At 38.6% G+C, this 21,556-nt stretch overlaps 1 long non-coding RNA gene across 3 annotated transcripts in view; it reads right to left on the bottom strand.

Moving 5' to 3' along the window:
- Positions 1–21,556, bottom strand: part of LOC108499452 — a 70,602-nt gene that overhangs the window by 25,847 nt on the left and 23,199 nt on the right. For 2 of the 3 annotated variants that reach the window (XR_001875537.1, XR_001875536.1), the window contains exons 6-7: positions 16,465–16,776; positions 10,334–10,420 (exon numbers count right to left, since the gene is read on the bottom strand). The exons of the other annotated variant lie outside the window; for it this stretch is intronic. This is a non-coding gene — a long non-coding RNA (uncharacterized LOC108499452). The remainder of the gene's footprint in view (positions 1–10,333; positions 10,421–16,464; positions 16,777–21,556) is intronic. 3 annotated transcript variants of the gene reach the window in all.

Here is a 21,556-nt window from a genome sequence, read left to right as displayed (position 1 = left end):
TTAAACATTGAAATATTGAAGGAGTCTCTGAGATGTGTTCAGTTCCTCTGGAGAAGCCATTCCCAAGTTAAATATGTTCAACATATTTACCTTGCTCTGATCCTGCCAGAGCCCTCCTGTCACTTTATTAGCATGAACTCCCCTTGGGCAAATTTGACCCATTGTGCTGATAATTCAATGGGATTTGAATCACAAAAAATACATTAAGCTGCATCAGAGGACTGTGCTCATCTCCATATAAAATATTAACTTCCCATTTGTCTGTGGGAAAGGAAATATCTTTGAGCAATTTCTTGGGTCTCATAGAAAAATATCAGGTAAAAAGACAATTATATTTCCCCTGAGAAATGCTTCAAATTGCTGAAAGAAACATCCCCTAACGGCCAACTTGAAAGGATTTTTACAGCCACATGAAAAAAAACCCTCTGAGGTATGTGCCCTGTTCACCTGAACTCAGTTTCAGTTTATTTTGCATCATCTTATTGAAGTTTCGTGAGGAATATTATTCAAAGGGGTTTCTAAATCCTCTCCTACTTACTGGCTTTTGTCAAAGGTGATGTCAGTCAATACAAGAACATGTTGAGAGAACAAGGATTTCCATATGTTTATGTTTCAATTTATATACCTATCTCTGTCAATCACCTATCTATCTATACATCTATCTATAGATATGCAAATATTTTTACGTTGGAATGGAAAGGATTTGTTCTATTCCTATTTCCCCTTGGCAGAGGCTGAAGGTGAGCTAAAAACAGAAATTGTGGTCAGCTCTCCTGGTTTCCCAAAAAGTAAATGGCAGCTTGAAGCATCCTCAGGACTCATGGAGAAGCAGAGAGAGAAGAGGCAAAGGCAAGAAGTGGTGCTACACCCAGCAGCAGGAGCCGTGGAAACCCACAGCATCCCTTCCTCCCTTTGTAAGTTCTCAGTTCTTTTGCTCCCTAGTTATAACTACCAAAAAAGTTAAAACCTATTTCAAAAAGGTTATTCCTTTCTTACATCTTCATATGAACTCAATTTTTTAGCCTTTATAACTGGTTCGCAAAATATACAAGTAATTTTGGTGAAAAGATAAATTTATAGTTTTCATTTATTTTAAGTTACATCACCTTTCCCTTTATATATGGTCTATGTGTTTACATGTGTTCTACTTCTCTTTTCTGATTTATTTCTGGAAAAGGAATGGGAACAAAGTAGTCAATTACAAGCAATTTACAGGCTTATTTTCAAACAGTTTTAATGAAAACTTCATTTTTAGGAAGACGTTGAGCCTCCAAGTGATCTTTTAAAACTCCTAAACACAATCTCAACCATTTAGTCATATGTGAAGTAACATGGTAGTGATATTATACAGCATAGAACATACCTGGGACTATTAGTTTTACTAAGGATCTAAAATTCCCATCAATGCAGTACAGCACAGTTGGAATTTCACTTTTTCTTTTTAGATCTCAAGATATTTCAAATATTAGGTTATTTTTGAGTGGCAGGAGCAAAAAAAAAAAAAAAAAAGATAAAATTGCCTCATTGCTGTCTGTCCTGAACTGGAGGTATTTGTAATTGTCTGGTAATTGCCTTCAGTAATTGAAAGCCTGCCAGGTACTTACTGTATTATTTAAAATCCTGGGTAATTTTTCTGTAATTTTGATCATCATGGTTATCACTCTGCCCTGGTTTTTACATTCTAAGGATTGCATGGCCTTCTGTGCTGCAAAGAGAGCACATTGTGATATCTGAGTGCTAATAACATGTAGAATGAGAAAGTCATGTGTTAGCAAATTGTCTCTTACAGACGAATTTTTTTAAAGCAACACCTCTTGGGCCTGAATGCCTCACAAATGTTGTTCTTGATTATTACTGGGAATGACACTTAACTGCATTGTTTACATTCAGTATTACGTGTGATATTGTGAGGATTAATATTAATTACACATGATGTCATGATGATTAATAAAATCAGAGTCTCAAGTATGCATAAAAAACCTCAGTCAGTTGTATAATTTTGCCCTGGAAAAGTCTATGCAGTTGAAAACAAACTAGTGCCTCACCTCTGCTGTTCAGGCCTGAGCAGTCTGTGCAATTAGAGATAAGCTAAGCTTGTAAAAGTTTTAAACAAGTGCTTGGTTGTTGTCACTTTGAATCTCATGAACTTCAGTAACCAGCACAGTGCAAGGCAAAAATGACCATCTTTACAGAACTGAAGAGCAAATACAATGTCCAACAGATGCATAAAAATAATAAAATTAGTTCAGCAGAAACTCTTAGGAGCCATCTTAAATATAGGACTATTTGGTCTTAACTTAGCCTGTTTGAGCTGAACATTCCTAAGATTAGACTTTTCATGCTTTTGTATTTGTTAATCCATGTAAACATGTCTAGGCCACTCCAATCCATTTCTCTGGGATATGTAAAAGGTGGTGACTGTATCTCCACTTGGCGGCATGAGTTGTTCTGAAAACTAATAGTGAAAGTTTCTGTGAGGCAGAAGTGTCTTTCAGGAGATTGGGAGCTCTTCAGCTGATTACTGGGAAACATGGAATACCATCACAGTCACTGGAAAAGACTACAAAGCCTTTAAATGTTCTGTATGAATCCTGATTTCCTTGGAAGGTTACTTTAGTCAAACAAAGTCTCTTTTTTCCCCTACCTTGTTCAATAAGTGAACAAACCTTTGAAAAGCCTGCAGGTGATCAAAATATTCCTTGAAATCATCTCAAACAGAATGTAGCCACAAGGTAAAATTCTTACAAGAGCAAAAATTGGTCATGCACGATTACTTCCTGACACACAAAATAGCTGGCTCGGAGTTCATATCATCATTAAATAAATGGGAACTAACAAAAAGTCCTTTTTTCTTTCTCTGTCCTTATTACTGCAGAATATGTTTTGACAATGTTTTCTTAGTTAATTTGGACCCAACTCAGCCTTGCTTTTATTCTGTGTAATGATTTCCACTAATGTAAAGAGGCTATATAGGCCTGCATTTTGGATTTCGTAGATTTTTGCTCCCACTCTGGTAGGCACGTACAGGACAAGGGAAGGGGATGGGATGTAGGTCTCAGTGGTGAGCAAGAGCAACTACTCTGCAGTAACATGGAAGGAATGCTGCATTGTAGCATGGCTTACCCTCACTCTATGTCTGTCATGGATGCATCAGATAAACTTGGCACAAACTCTAGATATGTATTTACTTCTCATTATTTATAAGAATATAGACTGCCTTCTGATTTGCTATGGACAACATTCTGCTAATGTTAACCCTAGAATAACACCTTCCTCTCACATAAAGTCAGTGAAGCTCACTGCAGAATGTTGTCTGATATGACTGAGGATTTCTGAGTTGTCTCCTTTCAGGAAGCCAGTTCTGGTAGCAGGCAGCTTGCTCTGTTACTCACCAGGATATACACAAAGCCTTTGGAAACAATGCTGCCAAAGAAAGCCTTTTCCTTTCAGTCCTGGCACTTGACATCCATTATATTGGTGTGTGAATGAGAGCAAATAAATGCATGTTTAAGAAAGAAAAAAGTTGATAAAGGCATTGCTACATCTTACTCAGGGCATCAGCACAGTTTTACTAAGGGCTTTAATGAGCATCTGTTCCTCCTTCCTGCTATCAGCAGTCAGTTCATCTTTCCCCTGCATCACATCACAGCCCCACGGCCCCGCTGTTCTCCCAGTCTCCATCCCAGCTGAATCCTCCCATTCCTGAACAGTCAATCACTGCCTTCCACAGTCAGTCCCTTTGAAGCTAATTTCCCCACTCCTGAAAGAAGATTCTACTGAAAATTAAAAAAAAAATAAAAAATACAAAGTTCAAAAAATGTAAGCTGTATGGAGAATGGGATAAATGTTGATCTGTAAACCTTTAACAACTGAGGCCTTAATCAAAAGGTGTAGAGTCATCATTCTCTTCTAAGACTGACCATGGAGCAATGAATGCACAGAGCAATGCAACATCTTCCACATGTTAAAATTAAGAAATGAGTCTGAAATCCAGGTTCTGATTTGACTCTCACCCTTTTGATCTGAGATTAGTAGTCCTACACTTCACCAAAGTCTCTGAAAATGCCAGATGAGCTCTGAAAGGGAAGTAGAGCACTTTAGAGCTGACACCACTATCAATCCTGCCCTTCTCTGCATTCAGTATTTGAAAATATTATGTTCCAAATAAGAACAGGTAAAGATTCAAATAATGATTATTACAGCCACTTGATATTCATTTGGTATTGTGCTGTTATTAGCTGTTTGGCTGAACAAAGAGGTGTTTCTGGAAGATAAACTGCCTTTCCTTAGGCTGCTGCTCAGGCACGTTGTCACTAAGCCCATCAGATACAGATGGGTTCAGAGAGGAGGCAGGTCAAAGACACAAAGAGCTAGATAATTCCCTTTTCTGCACTCCAGACAGGGAGTAAGCTATTTGACAAGCAGGTGCAAAGTTACTCACTCCTTATGCAAGCAAGGAGCAGGAAAAAACACTGACTGAGTCACAGTTTGTCCCGTGGTCTGACTGCATCCCCTATTTCACTGCTCACTCTGGGCCAGAGCAGCCGTGTGTCAGCCAGCAGCTTCCTTAACTGCACAGGCAGGGAAGTGCTCAAATGCATCACATCCACTTTTCCTTCCCACTGTAAGATGAACTGTAATCTTGAGAGCAAGACTAGTTACGAGGCTCTGGTTCAAAGTCAGGTTATAAAACCCTGAAACATATTCCACTCCCAGCATGACACTAATGGAATATCTCAGTGGTGAGTGGTGGTTTGAGGGCTGGTGTATGAAAGACCAGAGATATAAATGATACTTATGTGCTGCAAGCTTCAAGAAAAATGACAAATGCACTGTAGTTCCTGTGATGATGATTAGCTGTGAGTGGAACACACAGGCCCGTTTGGGTGCTTTTTGCTTGTTGAAAATACTCGTGACATTTCTGGGGGGTGAGGGCGAGGGAGCAAGGGGGAAGGAGAATGTCCAATATTTCCTTCCTTTTGTTTTACTTTAAAGCTGAAAATACCACAATATAAGAAGACCTCTGAGCAAGTGCTGGGCTAGACCCCATTGCTGGTGCATTTGGACAGAACATTGCAGAGCTCCTGAGAGTGGTCCCTGGGACATGAAGAACAGGTAAGTTCTTTCCAGGGGCCTGCAACACCAGGCGTGGGTTGCCTTGTTCTTGTTCAAAGAGTTCTCTTTAGGGCAACTATCTCTATTCAAGACAGTGTCTTAGTGGCTCAGTAGCTTCTTTAAAATGGAAATTTTTGACTGCTGTGCCAAGCCTTTCATCTGATCCTTGACTTGTTTTCAGTCTCCTGTCTCTGGATGCCAACACAAGGGTAACAGCCCTTCCAGAGGCTGAGTTAGCAGCCCTGGACCTCTTTACCATACCTGGACAGACTCATTTGATATATTACAACACAACTAAATTAAAATCAGACTTATATTAATTTACTAGAAAGAAAATCTGGGTGAATATATCTTGCTTTATTGCTGCAGGGCTCTCTGTACAGAATGTTTGTTCCAATTTACCTTTTTCATAAGGCCATTGATAGCCTTTGTATGCAAACTGTAAAAAAAATATGGGTAGAGCTTATCAGTGTGCTCTAAGGTATTTCATGCTATAAAATTAGAGTGTCTGTGCATTAATTTTGGTAAGTAAATTAGCAAGGAGATAAAGGCAATTTTCTTTTCTGTAGTGAATTACTGTAAACCCGATTTTTCACTTCTTTCTTGGAAGATCACCATAGCAGATCAAATAATGTATGATCTAGTAAGACACATTTATTTTCACTGTGTCTCTCTCTCCTTCTGCTCTTCCCTTCATCACAGGAGTAAAAGTTGCATGAGAGGGTTATATATACAACTGTATTCTGCCGTAGTTTGCTATATTTTCCTTCACCTTTGGGTAAAGATGGATTTTTTTTGCCCCCCAAGGAGTAACCCAGACACCTCATAGCCATAACTTCTATTATCTTCTTGCCCGGAGAGCTTAGATCTGTTCAACTGTGAAATAGTTTGTCCCTATATTATGCAGCCCCTGGTAATTCTCTCTTTGGCATTACTCGGAGATGCCCAGGGTGGAAGCATCACCTCCAGGAAAAGAAGGTAAGAAGTTGAATGTAACACCAGAACTTTACAATAGGAGGGAGGAGGGAAAAAGCCAAAGATGTTCATGTATCTTAGCAAAGTGTGAAATAAGAAAACTGAAAAATTATCTTTGAAAATGGATTAAGTGTCTTTGAATAGAGTGTGGGATATTTTTGAAGAGCAAATCCCAGCTGTTTGTAGAATTTTCCATTATGCAACTGAATTTCATGACAGTAGAGCATTTTTTTCCACTGTCTAGACTCAATAATAAACCTAGTTTGTATATACACTTATGCACATGCTTACACATTATGGAGATGTCAGAAGAGGTGCCACAGTTAAAGATGGTTGGTTGCTTGAAATATACAGTTAAAGCAGTACTAAAATTCCATTTTTTCACATTTGAGTGAATTCAGACTGAATTTAGTATCCAACTTTGACAATCTAACTCTTTAGAAGATAATTTTATTCTGGCTTTGTTTTTGACAAATAACTTACTGGCTTGCAGAGGAAATGTTCTCCTGCTCTTGTCTGTCCTATATTTAAAGGTTGGACTAAAGCTTTTAAACTGTTTGGGTTTAACTTTCATTTAAAACACTCATAAGATATATGCAGTCCTTTCCACAGCCAAAGAAAACTGTAGGATATCATAAAAAATTCAATATTTCTTGTTTGAGGATTTTTTTCCATGTATTGCACTGTTTTGTGACGGGTTATGAGTGAATGTGTTGGTGTGGATGACAGGCTGTTCACAGGGAAGAGTGAGGCAGCAGATGTTTTTGTACAGCCTGAGCAACACCTGGGTTTGACCTCGACAACAGATTCAAAAAGTGGGTTTTTGAGTTAATGTGGCAGCTGAATAAAGTTTGGAGCTGTAAACATGAAAGCAAGTCTCACTGGATTATCTCCTCAAGAAGGTGGAATTTTGTACATTTTTAATAAATAAACAGAAATGCAACAGTTCTACTATTTTTTTCCCCGCTGAACCAGCAAATTCCCCAAATCATTAAATATTGATTCTGCTACTTGGGTCAAAAGAGATCAGTCCATATCCTTCCAGGCATTCTCCAGCTAAAATAGTGTCTTTTTCTAGTCTAATACTATCTTGAACGTAGTCCAATTCTGACATTTTAAATGTGATTTACATTGTGTTTTTCAGAACAATTTATAGTGAACCACACAGAGATTAATCAGTAAGTCTGTTCCAATCTCCAGCTACTTCTATTTTACCCTATTCTAAACCAACTTTTTAGGTCAGGACTGGGGGTAAACAGAAACGAGAATGTATGTGAGTGCTTGGAGTGACTGGAAGATAAAAAATGGGCATGGTTTTGTATTAGCTGATTAAATTTTCAGAAGAAAATTTAAATAACAGAGACTTTAAGGGGTGTGTGAAGCAAAGGCAGATTGGTATTTGTGTGGAGCTTGCAGGTAAGGTAGATTCCACTTTTTCAAGGAGAAATATCTATGTGATTCCTTCCCAACTTCCTCCCTGGACATCAAATGGGCATTCATGAGTGCAAAAATGCCAGTGGACCTATCCAGAGCTCCAAGTCCTTCCTGATTTTCATCTGGTTCTTCCACAAGAGCAATAATACAGTCTTAAAAATATTTAAATGTCAGATGGTGTTGTCTCAGGTGGCTCTGTAGAAAATTTTACTTTTATTTTTTCTTTCCCACAATAATTAAATTTTGGCTGTTTTTCTGCTAAAACACTGATAGCATTATAGCAGATGAAATATAAATTTGACAGGCAAAAACATTTTAGAGGCATATGGTTTCATGCTGCATCACACAATGTTGTTATCAATTAATAAAGAGCAATTTCTAATACTCTGAAAGATTTTCAAGGTATTTGACAGTTCAGAAATGTTCATCCACATAAAAGTAGCATCATTTTTTTTAAAATGACTGATTTGGTCTGATATGGAAATATCTGGTCCTGATTATTTCTGTCAGTGGACTTTGGGGCTGTGATGGATGTTGACGACTCCTCAACCAAAGAAGTGTATTTTGGTAGAGGCTCCAAGGAAGGCAAATTCCTGAGCTGCAACTGGACCAAAAACTTCTCTAGTTCCAATCTGTTCTCTGAAAACCCAGAGAGGAGCAGAGTGACCCAGTGAGCATCGACATGTATGAGCTTGGAACACTGATCATGAGACTAACACTTCAATAGCTGGTGGATTTTCCAGGACTCATTTATCAAGGAACAAAGTTGTGGGTACAAGGAGTGTCATGCCTACCTTCTTTGCATGTTATTTGAATACAAGACAACCACTTTATTCCATAAATATGGCAGCCTAAGTGAGCCTTCCTTGAGCTCTCCTTACCAAGCAGCCTGACTGCACAGTGGTGGTCTCCTCTTGAACTGGGCACCTCTCAAGGGGTCTCCTTGAGGCAGAGAGACCTTTCACCAACAGCAGATTCTGGTAAGTGACTGATATTGTGCATAACCTTGCATGATAACTTTGATTTTTGTCTTGGTAATTTTGATTTTTGCAGCTTTGAATCACTGCCTAAATGATTGTGCAGTACAGTAATAGGGTGAGCCTCGCCACGGAACTTTGTTAATACCTTTGATGGTGGTTCTTTAAGCAATCTAAATCACCCATTCACAAGAAATTGGTACAGTCAGCAGGATCCTAAATCAGGATTCGTGATGGACTCCTGACGAATCCGTATAGTTGGCAGGATGGCAATTAGTGTCACTGATTACTTACCGAAACATAAAATAAGTCCAAGTCCCAAATTCTCAGAAGGGGCTCACAGCCACTGGCATGATTTTTGGGTTTGTTTGTTTGTTTGTTTGTTTTGTGGCTTTTTGTGGTTTGTTTTTGGGTTTCGTTTTTTCTTTTGTTTTTTGTTTTTTGGTTTGGGTTTTTTAACATTATTTATGGTCTTAACATCCACTGCTTAATCATCATGGTAATTAAGTATTTTATGAGTAGATTAGATTTCCCCTAGAAAAGAATAAAGCCCAAATGCATGTGCTAAATAGAAGTAGTGATATCATACTTGATTAGGTGTTACTTTGGTGAATACTTAAGTGGGAGTGAAAAGAAGCAGTTGTCTCCTGTGAGAAGACTTCCACTGCATGTGACAAATAAATATTTCAGCATCAATCTCCCCATCATCAGAAAGGAAGCTGTGACCTAAATCCTCAACACAAGCATCCTCCTCTTAATTTTATTTTAGACCTGAAATCCTGGGAGACAAAATAATTGTGTAGTAGAAATGGTGCAATTGTGATATCTTCCCTCATTACAAATTAGGTAGTGAGGTACTTCAACATGGAAAATCGACTTTGTGCCATCTGCAAAGTCATAATCTTACTCTTAATGCTTTGGTAGTCTAATTAATGTAAATATACAAGTCTGAATAATTGCTTTGAGGTCACCTTAATTAGAACTTCCATCTTTTAATTGGCAAAGAGATTAATTAAGATATACCCTCAACTGTCCACTAAATCCCATCCTTTCTATTTTATAAAGAATTATTCCATCTCTACACAAGTGCAGGTCAAGAATACTAATCCTACCTCACTCTTCCATTCTGCCAGTGGTTTTGCTACAAAGGGGAATCTTCCTTGCACATGAACACTAAATCCCATGGAAACACTGGCACCTGGCTCCTTGCATTCCCTGTGTATGGATGAGCCATGGAAGAAACAGCTGTTGCCACTACAACTCCTTCTCTGGAAGTCCAGAGGAAAAGAAAGGGCAGAGCAGAGGGAGCACTGCCCCCAAGCTGGAGGGACCCAAACAGAGACCAACCCTCTTGGACATGTCCAAGCCTTGGCAGCAGCTTGGCAGCCTGAAAAAGAGGAGCCATGGTAGGATGCTTAGAAATTCCTGGGAAGGGGAACAATAGGGAAAGACCCTTAAAACCTCATTAGCATGAGAGTTTCTAATGCACAATTTTCTTTTACCCAGAATGCATGATCTCTCATTAATTTCATGATCTCAGCTCTATACACTAGGTTAAGTACATCTGCACTGAGTTTTCAGAGGAAATTAAGTGAGAACTGGAAAAAAAAAAATTGGAAGGTGGCATTTTCAACCAAGTGCCACTGCCAGGTGTAAAGATTTCTGCAGCTATTTACAGCCAACCCTTGGCACTGCTGCTCTTTTGAGACCTCTCAGTTCAAGCTAAAGTCAGGCTGCTTTTCAGAATGCCCAGCATTTTTCCTGTCTGGGAAGAGGCATACCTCTGCAAAAATTGAGTTTTCTTGATGAGAAACAAAACCTTAACTACTAACCTATGGCAAATCCATTCCTTCTGTACTGCCAGCCATGCAAAGACTGCTCAGGATAGTCTGGGGTCAGAGCGATTAAATTTAGAAGTCCTAGCGAAGTAAAAAGACTAGTTAGCAGATTTATTTATTATTTGCCCTGCAAAATCCTGAATGTGTGGGTGAATGCTTTGGTCAAAAGAGCAATTGTTACTTCCAAGCTGCCTTGTCATCTAAGCGACATTGCTGAGACGAAGACCCCTGAAGGATCCTGGCATCAGGGACCTCCCACAGGTACTGTGAACAAATCAAAGGACTTGTCCAATGAGTATAATCATATTTCCCTTCTGTAGTAAAGACCTCCCTCCTGACCTTCTATCTGCTCAGATTAATTCCAGCACTGTTATAACACATTCATTTGCCCTCAGGGGAAAGGAGATGCCTTCACCAGAACATTTCCACACGGGGACACTAAATCCAAATGGATTGGGGTTGTGGGTGAAAGCCATGCATTAGAAATCTTCTCATCTACAACTCTCCCTCTCCTCTGGGCATAAATATCCCTTCTCCAACAGGGTTCTCGAAGCACTAAATCCTGTGGGGCTGAGTCAGAATGTCACAGGGATGAGCTACAGCCAAGTGTGTGCCACACACCAGACTGATCCAGCACGGGGCTGTGGAACTGCACTGCTGCAACCCAGCTGTCCTGAGATGATACAGCACATCGTAAAACCAAGACAGGTATGGAAGAAAAGCAACTCTTAGGAAATATGTTGGTTTGGACTTGGTTTGGAACTTCTTTACTTCCTTATCAAATGGAAAATATGTCAAAACCAGTAGGAATTTTTTTTTAAAAAATTGCCATTTTTCTGATTAATGACAGTGACACTATTGATAGTTATTGACTCTCTCTTCTTTTATATGGATTTGCACTTTAATGTAGGCTCTTGTCTATCTTACAGGACTGGATAAATAAGTGACAGATATGTGACAATTGAATATAAAATGGACATCTTCATATAGATTACTTTCCTTGATATCACACAATTCATAATCTTTATTATAGATCAATCACCTCCTGTGCAATCTTAATTAAAAATAATCCTGGATATAATTCTACTCTCTTGCCTAGGAGAGAAGCAGAGCAAGGCTGAAACCAGTTTGAGACCCACAGTCTAAGACTTGCCTTTGCTTTTAGGCAGGAGGCAACAGAACTGGCACTTTTGTGCTGCTCAGGGATGACTTCCGAGGTATTTAACAAGGAATGTGGGAAAACAATGAACTGCACAGTTTGAGGAGCTCTCGAGATTTAAGCCCATCCACCTCTCTTTTTTTTTTAAAGTTTTTGTTAAGCATATAATGGTGTTTGGAAGCAGAAATTCAGGCTCTCCTACCAGGACTGGTTTACTTTATTTTGGTCAGAACTGAAGCAAACTGAAAGCTAATTATTTCCTGCTTCAAGAGCAATAGAGTATTTATTGGAATGTTCCCTACAATCCTATCAGAAGTGTTATAGAAGCCCAGTAATAAATGAGTTTCCAAATAATGAAATGCAGCTCTCCATATAGACAGATCACTCAAGAAAACGTCTGTTACTTTTTTTTCTTCCCTTCTTCTGCACCAACACCAGTTGTTACAAAGCAGGAAGAAGGTATTCACTGGAGTTTAATATAAAATACCACCATTGTGGAATGTTTTACTCAGGGTGAAATTCATCCTCAGTGAATTAATGTTTAAAGCTTAATAGGAATATTATTAGTTACACCGTTTAAATGTAATTTCATTGGGTGCAGATTCCTCACCTTTTTTTATTTAATCATTCTAAAATTGGCAATGTAAAATTGGAGCTTCCACCATTTTTAATAGGATTTTTGATAACATTTATCTCTAATTGCGTTTAATTGCGTTTTAGAGAATTAATTTCATTCTTGGTCAAAATAATGTGAAATATAACAACAGCTATTTGTATGTCAGAAGGAAAAAGAGGAGAAGCAAACACTCTCTGCTGGCCTGGAGAGCCAGGGCACTGCAAGAACAGGTACTTCCCATCCTTGCCCAAGGGCAGTGTGATGCTGAGCACATCCAGCACTCTGGGTAGAACAGCTAAACCCCACAGTCTCATGCACCAGCATCTGCATTTTATCTTCACAGTTATCTCGGTGTGACTTTTAAGCCGCAGTTCCTGAATGGAAAGTCATTGTTAAAACATTTTCATCCTGGACCTGTGTAAGTACCAGCTTTGACACGGAAAGTTACAAAGGCTGAGAGGGTTTGCTTAAAAACTTTGGTGTTTCTGCCTTTATCTTCATTCATAGCAAACCCACCTCGAGCTCAAGTCTCAGCAGCTGGTAGATTTTTGTTCTTTCCAAAAAGTGTCGGCTTCTCCACCCGAAACAGTGTGCACAGCCTTTGCTTTGAAGCTTATCCTTGGTTTTATTTTCAATAAAATCACTTTTATTGAAATCTCTCACAAGGGTACCAACTTGCCTCATCAAATGCTCTTTAGTAGTATTCTTTATGATTTTCTTCCCCTATAATTTATACTGGGGAACATAATTTAGGAGAAAAATTAATAGCAGCAGCCCCTGAAGACAGTGTGGTCAAACTGAGCCAGATTTTTGCTAATGGCCCGCTCACCTGACTTCCCATTGTGCCTGATTGCCTTCCTGTCATTCATGTGTGTAGTCTCTGCTGCCTGTCCAGCTGGGAAATCTCATATCTGTGCAGAGCAGTGGAGTTGGAAGAACAAATCTCTTGGTCAAATTCACAGAGAACAAAACAGCAGCAAAACTAAGAACTGGATTTAAAATTTAATCCAGGGTTTTAAGTGTGTATTCTGCCTATAATTTGGTAAACGTGACAGTTGTTGATTACTTGAACTTCTACTAATATTGGACTAACATGGGAAAAATTACTAAATAGTTTTCTGAGATGAAAACTGAGTAATTTGTGGGTATGTGCATATACTCACTACACTTGCTTTCCATGATCATACCAGGTAAAATTAGAAAGGCATAAATATTTATGCAGAATATTGCTTAGGGAGGCACAGCATGACACAGGCATTTGTATCTACACGAGTTTGGGGCATACTCATCCCATAAAAGGCTGCTGCTCATGAACCACAAGAGGAGATTTAACCTCAGTGCTTCTTCAGATCTCCATTATCCAGTTGCTTCTTCCATTCAAAACCCACAGTTACTGGGAATGATTATGCAGCTGTCACAGAATTTATTAAGCATACAGAGATATTAGTCATACACATAAAATACAGTGCCCTTTATTAAAAGAGGTTAGTGAGCAACTAAGTTTTGGAGATTTTTTTATTTTTTAAGAAAGGTGCAATTGAAATGGCTGGTGCTTTTAGAATTCATGGCTCAGTTGTGATTCAGTCATTCCAGCCAGGCCATAATGTTGAATGACATTTGGGTTAGAGAAGAGCTGGTACTGCAGTAATTGTCCATCCATATAGATTTTTACTGAATAAGTTCCATTTTAGTGTCTATATATATTGACCCCAACCATTTTAATTTTAAACGTTCTATCCAGAAGATTGCAAATGCTGATGATATTTAATCTGACATTTTAAAGACAAAAGGCACTCATGCTAGGGAGAAGTGATGGGTTAGAAGAATGACACCAGAGTGACACCGATTAGTCAAGGGGTGGGAAATAAGAGCTACTTTGTAATGCACACGTGAAGAATAACAAGGATGCTTGTTACCTTCTGAGTGACCAGGCTGACTTTATAATCTAGATTATACATCTACATTATAAAGTCTGATCTAAGGCATAAATCAGATGTTTTTGTCGATCTGATTTTTGTTTGAATTACAGCATGTCTCTAAGAAAAAAAAAACCATCTTAATTCTTACTGAGTTCTGAAGTCCTTCAGAAATTCAGAAAAGGCTGCCAATAATATGAAATATGAAAGATATTATTTCTACTCCTCTGTCTCCCTCTCTCCCTTCCCCTCCTCACCTCAAATATATGGAAAGCACACCATGTCAGCAAGAGTCTGCAGTTCTCTCAGGGGTATCAAAGGGGAGCTACCCCATCTGAGAAGGGGGAGGGGTGAGCATGATTCGGCTGGGAAGAAAACATCCTCTGTAACATCATCAAATGATGAAAGCCATGGGCCCTGGATTTTACCAGCCTTTGAATCTCCTGCTTTCAATCCTTTTGATGGAAAGACTTGGTATAATTGTGAACCCACAGGCACGTCCTTTTGAACCGTGGAGGCTGCGGACGACTTTCATGCTGCACAGGGTTTGTGTGACTTAAATTCACTACCAGGAATGTCTGGGGAGAGAAGGCTTGGGACTAGAGATAAAACTGGTACAAAGACACCAGCTGGATAATAACTGTGTAGGGCTTCAAACCTCCAGAGTGGGCAGTAGTTAGAAGCATCTTACAACGGACCAGAATTTTTTTAATCACTTTCACCAAGTCCCTCGTGCAGCCTTGCAATTCAAAAGTAGGTTATTATCCCTTTCGAAAGCATATCAGGGTAGCAGGTTACTTAGTAGATAGAGCAGGAATGGATAGAGCAGGAAAAAGCAGACATTCATCTCAATTCTGCTCTTCAGGTCTTAATGAATGTGAATGGAGACTTTGGTGACCTGGCAGAGTTGAGTTCTGAAGGTCAGCATACAAGCTACTAGGGGATCTTTCTGTTTTAATTCATGTGGATGTTTTGTAGATCTGATGTAGTGCTGAGGCTAGAAGCTGAAATATGTAAAAACAAATGGCATACAATCTAAAACCAGGCAGCAAGTGGCTGTTTTCTAGGTCCAGGCAGCTGTGTTAGCTCTAGACTGCCTTCCTTGCTTCTAAACCATTTCAATGTCACTGTGAAGACCAACAGAAAGGTCTGACTTGCACTGTGATAAAACTGCATTAATCAAAGTTGTGTTTCATTACTGTAAACTAAACTTGGGGATTACTAGAAATAACTATAGCATTGCATTTTGTGCTGTGGAATTCACTGCATGCATTTGAAAAACTAGTGTGCTGATTACAAATATTAGATAAATTACTGAGAAAACAGATGTAAATGCTACTTCATGACTTTCTCGATAGTGAAAAGTCAACAGAGAGTGCAAATAAATGCAACTAAAAACATGGGAGTCATATTTATCAAAAGAGTGAAGCCTCCAAAACTGGCATCAAAGCTGTCCCTGATCAGTGGCTGCCCAGTGTCAATGATTCAGCCCTTTGAATATAAAACAAGGAGGATTTAACAACTGAGCACTGAAAGTACATGACAGACAAAGGCCAGGGTGTCCCTGACCCAGATGAAGATGCACAACCATGTGGCCTAAAGCATTCCCCTCACAGTTCTATATGTTTCATTGATTATACTAAAAAAACTAAGGTTTGTGATCATGACTTTTAAAATGTTTCAGACTTGAAACATTTTTATTTGAAGTGGCATACTACTGCAACTCTTCATTTTTGTGATACTTCGCCCAGTGGTGTTTGGACATCATAGAGTTGTTTTGTTTTCTCAAAATATTTTTCAGAGATCCAGCTCAAAACCGCAAGATGATGTTCGGTTTTTTTTTTCCTCTAGCATGTGGCAGTTATGATGAATCAGAGTTTATTCTGTGTTCTGTTGATCACCATAGTAACCTGCATTCTCTGTATTTCATGAGAAACAAAAAGTTATTTATTTGACAGGCATGGATTTCTGGGAAGCACTGGTTTATGAACAGCAGCAAAATATTTTAATGGGACTTATTTGCTTCTCAGGTTGTTACATGTACCAGTAATTTGCTCTTCATTGGTCATGAAGACCTCACAAAAAGAAATCAATTGTAGTCAAAAGGTGTTATTAGGATTACAGCTATTTTCTACTCTCAGCAATTGTTACATAAAGCTGGACAGTGCCCTACTCAGTCCAGACAGTTTACATATATGCAAAGCACAGTAAAGGTACTTCACCAGCTATTGGGCTTCTTTTGTATTCTCAGGAACAAAAAGGATTCCTAAACTGTAAAAAAAAGTTAGCAATTGATTGTTGTTACTTAATGAAATCATTGCTGTTTTGTATCAGAACAGGTCTATTCTTTTCAAGCCCAAAGGGTGAGATTGCCCATCAGTTTTTAATAGTTCTTTTGGTGGTGCAAATTGATTTATTTTATGAAATTACTTACTTTCAGTGTGTTAATTGATCTTCCTGACTGGTTACTCTTAGCAGGGATCAATCCATTGATCTGCCTCATAAATGACCCCACAAAATGCAGACATGGCACAGGGGCAGTAACTGGTGTCCAGTGTGGTGCAGAAGAAGCTGAAGAGCTCTTTCTTCCCAGCCCCTTGCTCTGTGGGACTCAGCCATCGAATCTGCCTTCTTATTGAAACTTTCCTTAAGCAAATTTTAGTCTTAGGGAAAAGCTGTAGGGAAACCAGGGTGAGTGCCCATGCAGGTTTTCCTTTATGAAGAGAGTTCCTGCACTTTCAGTACCCTGTGGAAACACACCATGATATGACATCGTCTCAGAAAGGTTTTTAAAGAAATCCATCAGAAAAAGATGTGGTCATTACATTTCCAATCTCTACCTGCAAAGAACGCTTCATTATCGAATATCATTATTATTTAGCTATAAACCATTTAATTTTCTCCTACCTTTACAATTTACCTAAACTGTAATTAAAACCACACATTTTTGAATCTCCAGTCCCTCAAGCATTCATATATTACACCTATAATTTCTTAAACTTTTTGTCATTCTGCAGTGAACCATAGTTACAATACAGACAAATTTAAAGCTTGAACTTCCTCAGCTCTGTGGGGATTGTTTCACCCAGAAGACTAAATTTATTTCTTCTGACTCAGGAAGAATTTTAATATGAACTCCGAGACGTTAAATGTAACAAAAACATAATGGAAAATACAGCTAATAATTCAGAATTTTTATTTTATTGGAACCACAGTTCTAGCATTTAACACACTTATTTTACATCCTGTAGAAGCAGATGCAATCAATACCAAGCACCAAGCAGAACGTGTATATCGATTGCACAAAACCCTCTTTCATACTCATGTTATCAAGAAGGTTTTCTAAGCTCTATTCTTAGGAACACCATTTCGAGGATGGGCATATGTATGTGTAAAATGAACTGTTATTATGACTTCATCTGTGTGTGTGTTGGCACTGCAGGCAGTTCTGCTGAAGTAATAACTTGGTTGTATCCAGGAGAAAATCCAGACCATTATTCAGAAGGAATTGCTGAGTAAGTGCATTGTGTTTTTTTCTTTCCTGCTAAGAGATTAAATACCATACCTGGATATTATTTCATAAGTACCACACTCAGAGTACTTATGAGGCAGATAAGGGAAGACTAGTAACACAAGCAAAAGTCAGAGGCATTAGGAGTTAGGAAATGTTAACTGTGATAGATTCATTTTTCTACCATAATGAGCTCACTGGGAATGCAGTGGGTTTGCTCTACAAAACAGTTAATTAAAATTTTAGCAATGCTTTTTATTTCTAAAACCTGCAGAAGACAGGGGTCTGGTTATGGTGTGCTTGATGGTTTAACTGTGGAGATTAGGTTAACATTTTTCAGTGGCTTTATAGCAAGCTAATACTGGATCAACTCCATTCTAAATGTTCAAAGATACCTAAGTCTCATTTTCAGATTTATTTAAGGCAAGTCTATACAGCCAGGTGAACAAAGAGACAGGCTTTCCCTGGGTGCACTCTGAGGTGGCCAACACAAACCAGTTCTGAACAAGAGCAACATAACTCAATTTAAACTTCTAAGCCCAGCTGAGCTTTCCTAACAGTCAGGATCAGCCCAAATGCTTTTGCCCAAGTGTAGGATCACAAGAGTCTTGTCTAACTTAGAGCACAAACAGGCAAAATTTGCACTGTCCTTGCAGCTTTATCTGCAAAATGGGACTACAAACATCTAGCTTTCACAAAGATGTGATACATTTAAGTAATGTAATGTTGGATATATTGGATACAATAAGAAGATCTTGGATGGGAAACTTCATAGATGCAAAGCATTAGATCATTGAAGCCCACAGTTTATGCTTTCACATCCTGATGATCAATGTATGCCTGTATCTTTTTCCCAGAAAATAAAATAATTATTTCTGAGGTAATGGTGAGCAGGTGGTAGAGAACTTACATATATGAGTTGTACATAATTTATTCGTCAAAGAATATTTCATTTCCTTTACAAATGTCATCAGTAGAGAACGCTGGTGACAGATACCACACACAATCCACATTTTGTTATTTCCATAGAGCCACAACACACAGGTCACACACACCAAATAGAAAACTTTAGCTCAAGAAAATAAATACAATTGTAGAATGGATTTGCTTGCACAGATACATAGAAGTTTTCCAATAAAGCAAGAGGGCACTATTGATTCTGATATACCCACCCCCAAAAATACAGGCTTTGCAGAGTCAATACTATCTTGATTTAGGTTTTAACCCAACCCAAAAGTCTCAGACTCGGCTCCGTCCACTTATTGATTTGTCTGGCATGCTGGGTTGTTTTTTTTCCCAGAAATGCTTTTCTGCTCTCAAATTTTAGCTAGCTCTCCCAAAAGAATGTCACAAAGAGCAATTCTGTTCCTTACAACTGAGCTATTGACTGTCGTAATAAAAAGGAAAGACAGAAGTCATGTCAGCTTAGCTTCTCACAGGACCTTACAGTGCTCCCTCATTCAAAACCACTTATGTAATCAACAAGCAATGAGTAATGAGCTGCAAAATATCAGCAGCCCTTAATTTTCTATCAGGTATGATAAAAACTTCATAAAGCTGCGCTATTCTTGAGGAATAAAAGACCTTATAACTACCACCAACACATCAGTTCTTTGATATTTTGCCACAATGCCTCCTTTTTTTTTAATATTTTTTTCTCTTCTGCTGCCTGACATCTAAATGCCTATAATTTTAGACATCAAGACCACATCCCAGGAAAAAAAAATCCACAGGAAGAGAGCTGAAAGATATTATTTTTTCCATTTGTAGACAGTAGTTTCACCTGATGTGTAACTTCAACACCTTCTTCATCTTTTTATGGGGAAGGAGGGGAGTGAGATGAAGGAGCACAAAAAGACAGGACAGCTTCTTTAATAAGCCTTAACAATTTTGCTTTTATTAAATTTGTGCAGAGAAATTGAAAACCTTTAGGTAGGGGCAAAAAAAGCCCTGATGATGAATCATAGAGGAAACCAAGAGAGGAAATAAAGCCATGCTTAGAAGAGATTAAACAAGCCATAAAGTTTTTAATAAAAGTAGGATATAGGAAATAGAAGGAGACATAAGTGGTTGATTGAGGTGCAAATGTATGTGTGGGTGGGAGGAAAGTGAAGGGTGAATTTGTCTGGGGAGTAAATCCATTTAGGTCATTATAGTTCAATATGGCCATGATCCAGAAAAAGGCTTGAGCATATGTTTGGTGTTAATATGTGAGTCACTCGCTCAACATCTGAGCTCTGCTGACTTGCTCAGGCTCAGGTTTAAGTGATTTCATCAGAATTCTCTCTTGAACTATATCAGCCCACCTGAAAGCCCATAAGGCAATAAACTGAAAGACTGAGTGGCTTTGGATTGGGTATCTTGAAGGACCCACTTCTGCACACAGAAAAGTGCACACTCTGCTTTCCATTATGGCATGAGCTTAAACATGGAAACACACACAGAGGCTGAAGTAGAAGAATGTCAGTGGCAACCAGAGGGGGTGGATCAGAGGACTGTGCAAGCCTTTAATTGCTGGAAGACTGTGCTAAAATGTTATAAGAGATGGCACTTGATAATTAGATTTAACTGGGCCAAAATTACTCTGCACTTAATACTTATTTGTGTGGTTCCATCAGTGGTTCCTGTGCTCACAGGCTGCAGGGTCACAGTGGAGAAGGACCAGCCCAGGACCACCAGCTGTGCCACAAACGTGCCCAAGGACAGGGCAGAGCACAAGTGGGGGTCTCCAAAGTGCCTCTGTGAACACCCTTTATGTTGCAGTCATTAACTGCTGATAACAAGAAATGGATTCTTTGATTTTTCTTTCTACCCCGAGTTTTGGTGGGATTTCTGGCCAGGGCAGAGGAATGATTCTAGAAGAAATCTGATTAAGTCCATGGTTCTGAACCACTAATGTGGGCTCATTACCTTGTGAAAAGACCACAGGTTTAAATCTCACATATTTTCCCCCCATCTTGTCATCTCTAGCAGTCCATTCTTCCTCTCTGAGTTCCAATCTTACATTTTCTAGGGTAGAAAAAATACCATACTGCCTTTTCAGAAATGAACAAAGTAGAAAAGATTAGATACACCCAATACATGTCAGAGTCACTAGGCACCATATTTATTTTTCTTAACTTTGTTTCCTGAGAAATGGGAATAGAAAAATCACAGCTTTCACTGAACAATAAAGTTAATTTCTAGTTCTCAAGGTTTCACAGAAAGGCATTAAAACATAAGTCTTGCAATGTCACCACAAATATCACTTTGAGTTCTTGAATTTTCCTCACTTTTGAGCTGGCTCTCTGAGGATGCAACTATTCACTTATACAAGCAATTTGCAGTATAGAAGGACCTGTTTATCTAATATGTCACTGAGTCTTTTTTCTCCAAGGAAGTTGTGATGATGCACAAGAGCAAACTATACTAATAAAACCAGTATGTTCATGAGGTATTTTTTAAATTGCTGTATCTTATTAATAAGCTAATAGCTAAAATGTTTCTTTGAAAAAAATTCAGAAGTTGAAATTAAAAACTATGTGTCTTTTTCAGCATTTTTATGTTTCATTTATTGGCACACTCTCAATCAGCAAGATGAGGTGGCTGATAATTATTCAGGGTTGCCAATTAACCTACTTAGCAGGTCACACAGGTAACTGGCACAGATTGTGTCAAATCTCATTATTGGGATAATAATTTAATCAGCCAGTGCATTGACTGAAGGCCAGAGAATCTGGAGAATAAATTAAACAGGAAAATAAAATTAGTACCTAGACAGACATTATATTTAATACATGAAAACAGTTTATCACACAAGCATGCCACTCACTAGCAGAAACCCAGTAAAATCTGGGGTGGGGGTTTTCAATCACAATAGCCAGCATGAGTACAAAAAAATGTTAAATGTTGCCTTGCTTCTATGGATATGATAGTTTAACAAATGAATAAGCTGTGAGCATGAGTGTTATTCTTTAGCATTTAAAGAGACAAGCAATGCAATTGCCTTTAATGCAGCGTTACAGACCAGACCTTC

This window comes from Lepidothrix coronata, unplaced genomic scaffold (assembly GCF_001604755.1).
Source record: "Lepidothrix coronata isolate B3197 unplaced genomic scaffold, Lepidothrix_coronata-1.0 Scaffold73, whole genome shotgun sequence".
Taxonomy (NCBI): Eukaryota; Metazoa; Chordata; class Aves; order Passeriformes; family Pipridae; genus Lepidothrix; species Lepidothrix coronata.
This window is presented reverse-complemented; position numbering and strand designations above follow the sequence as displayed.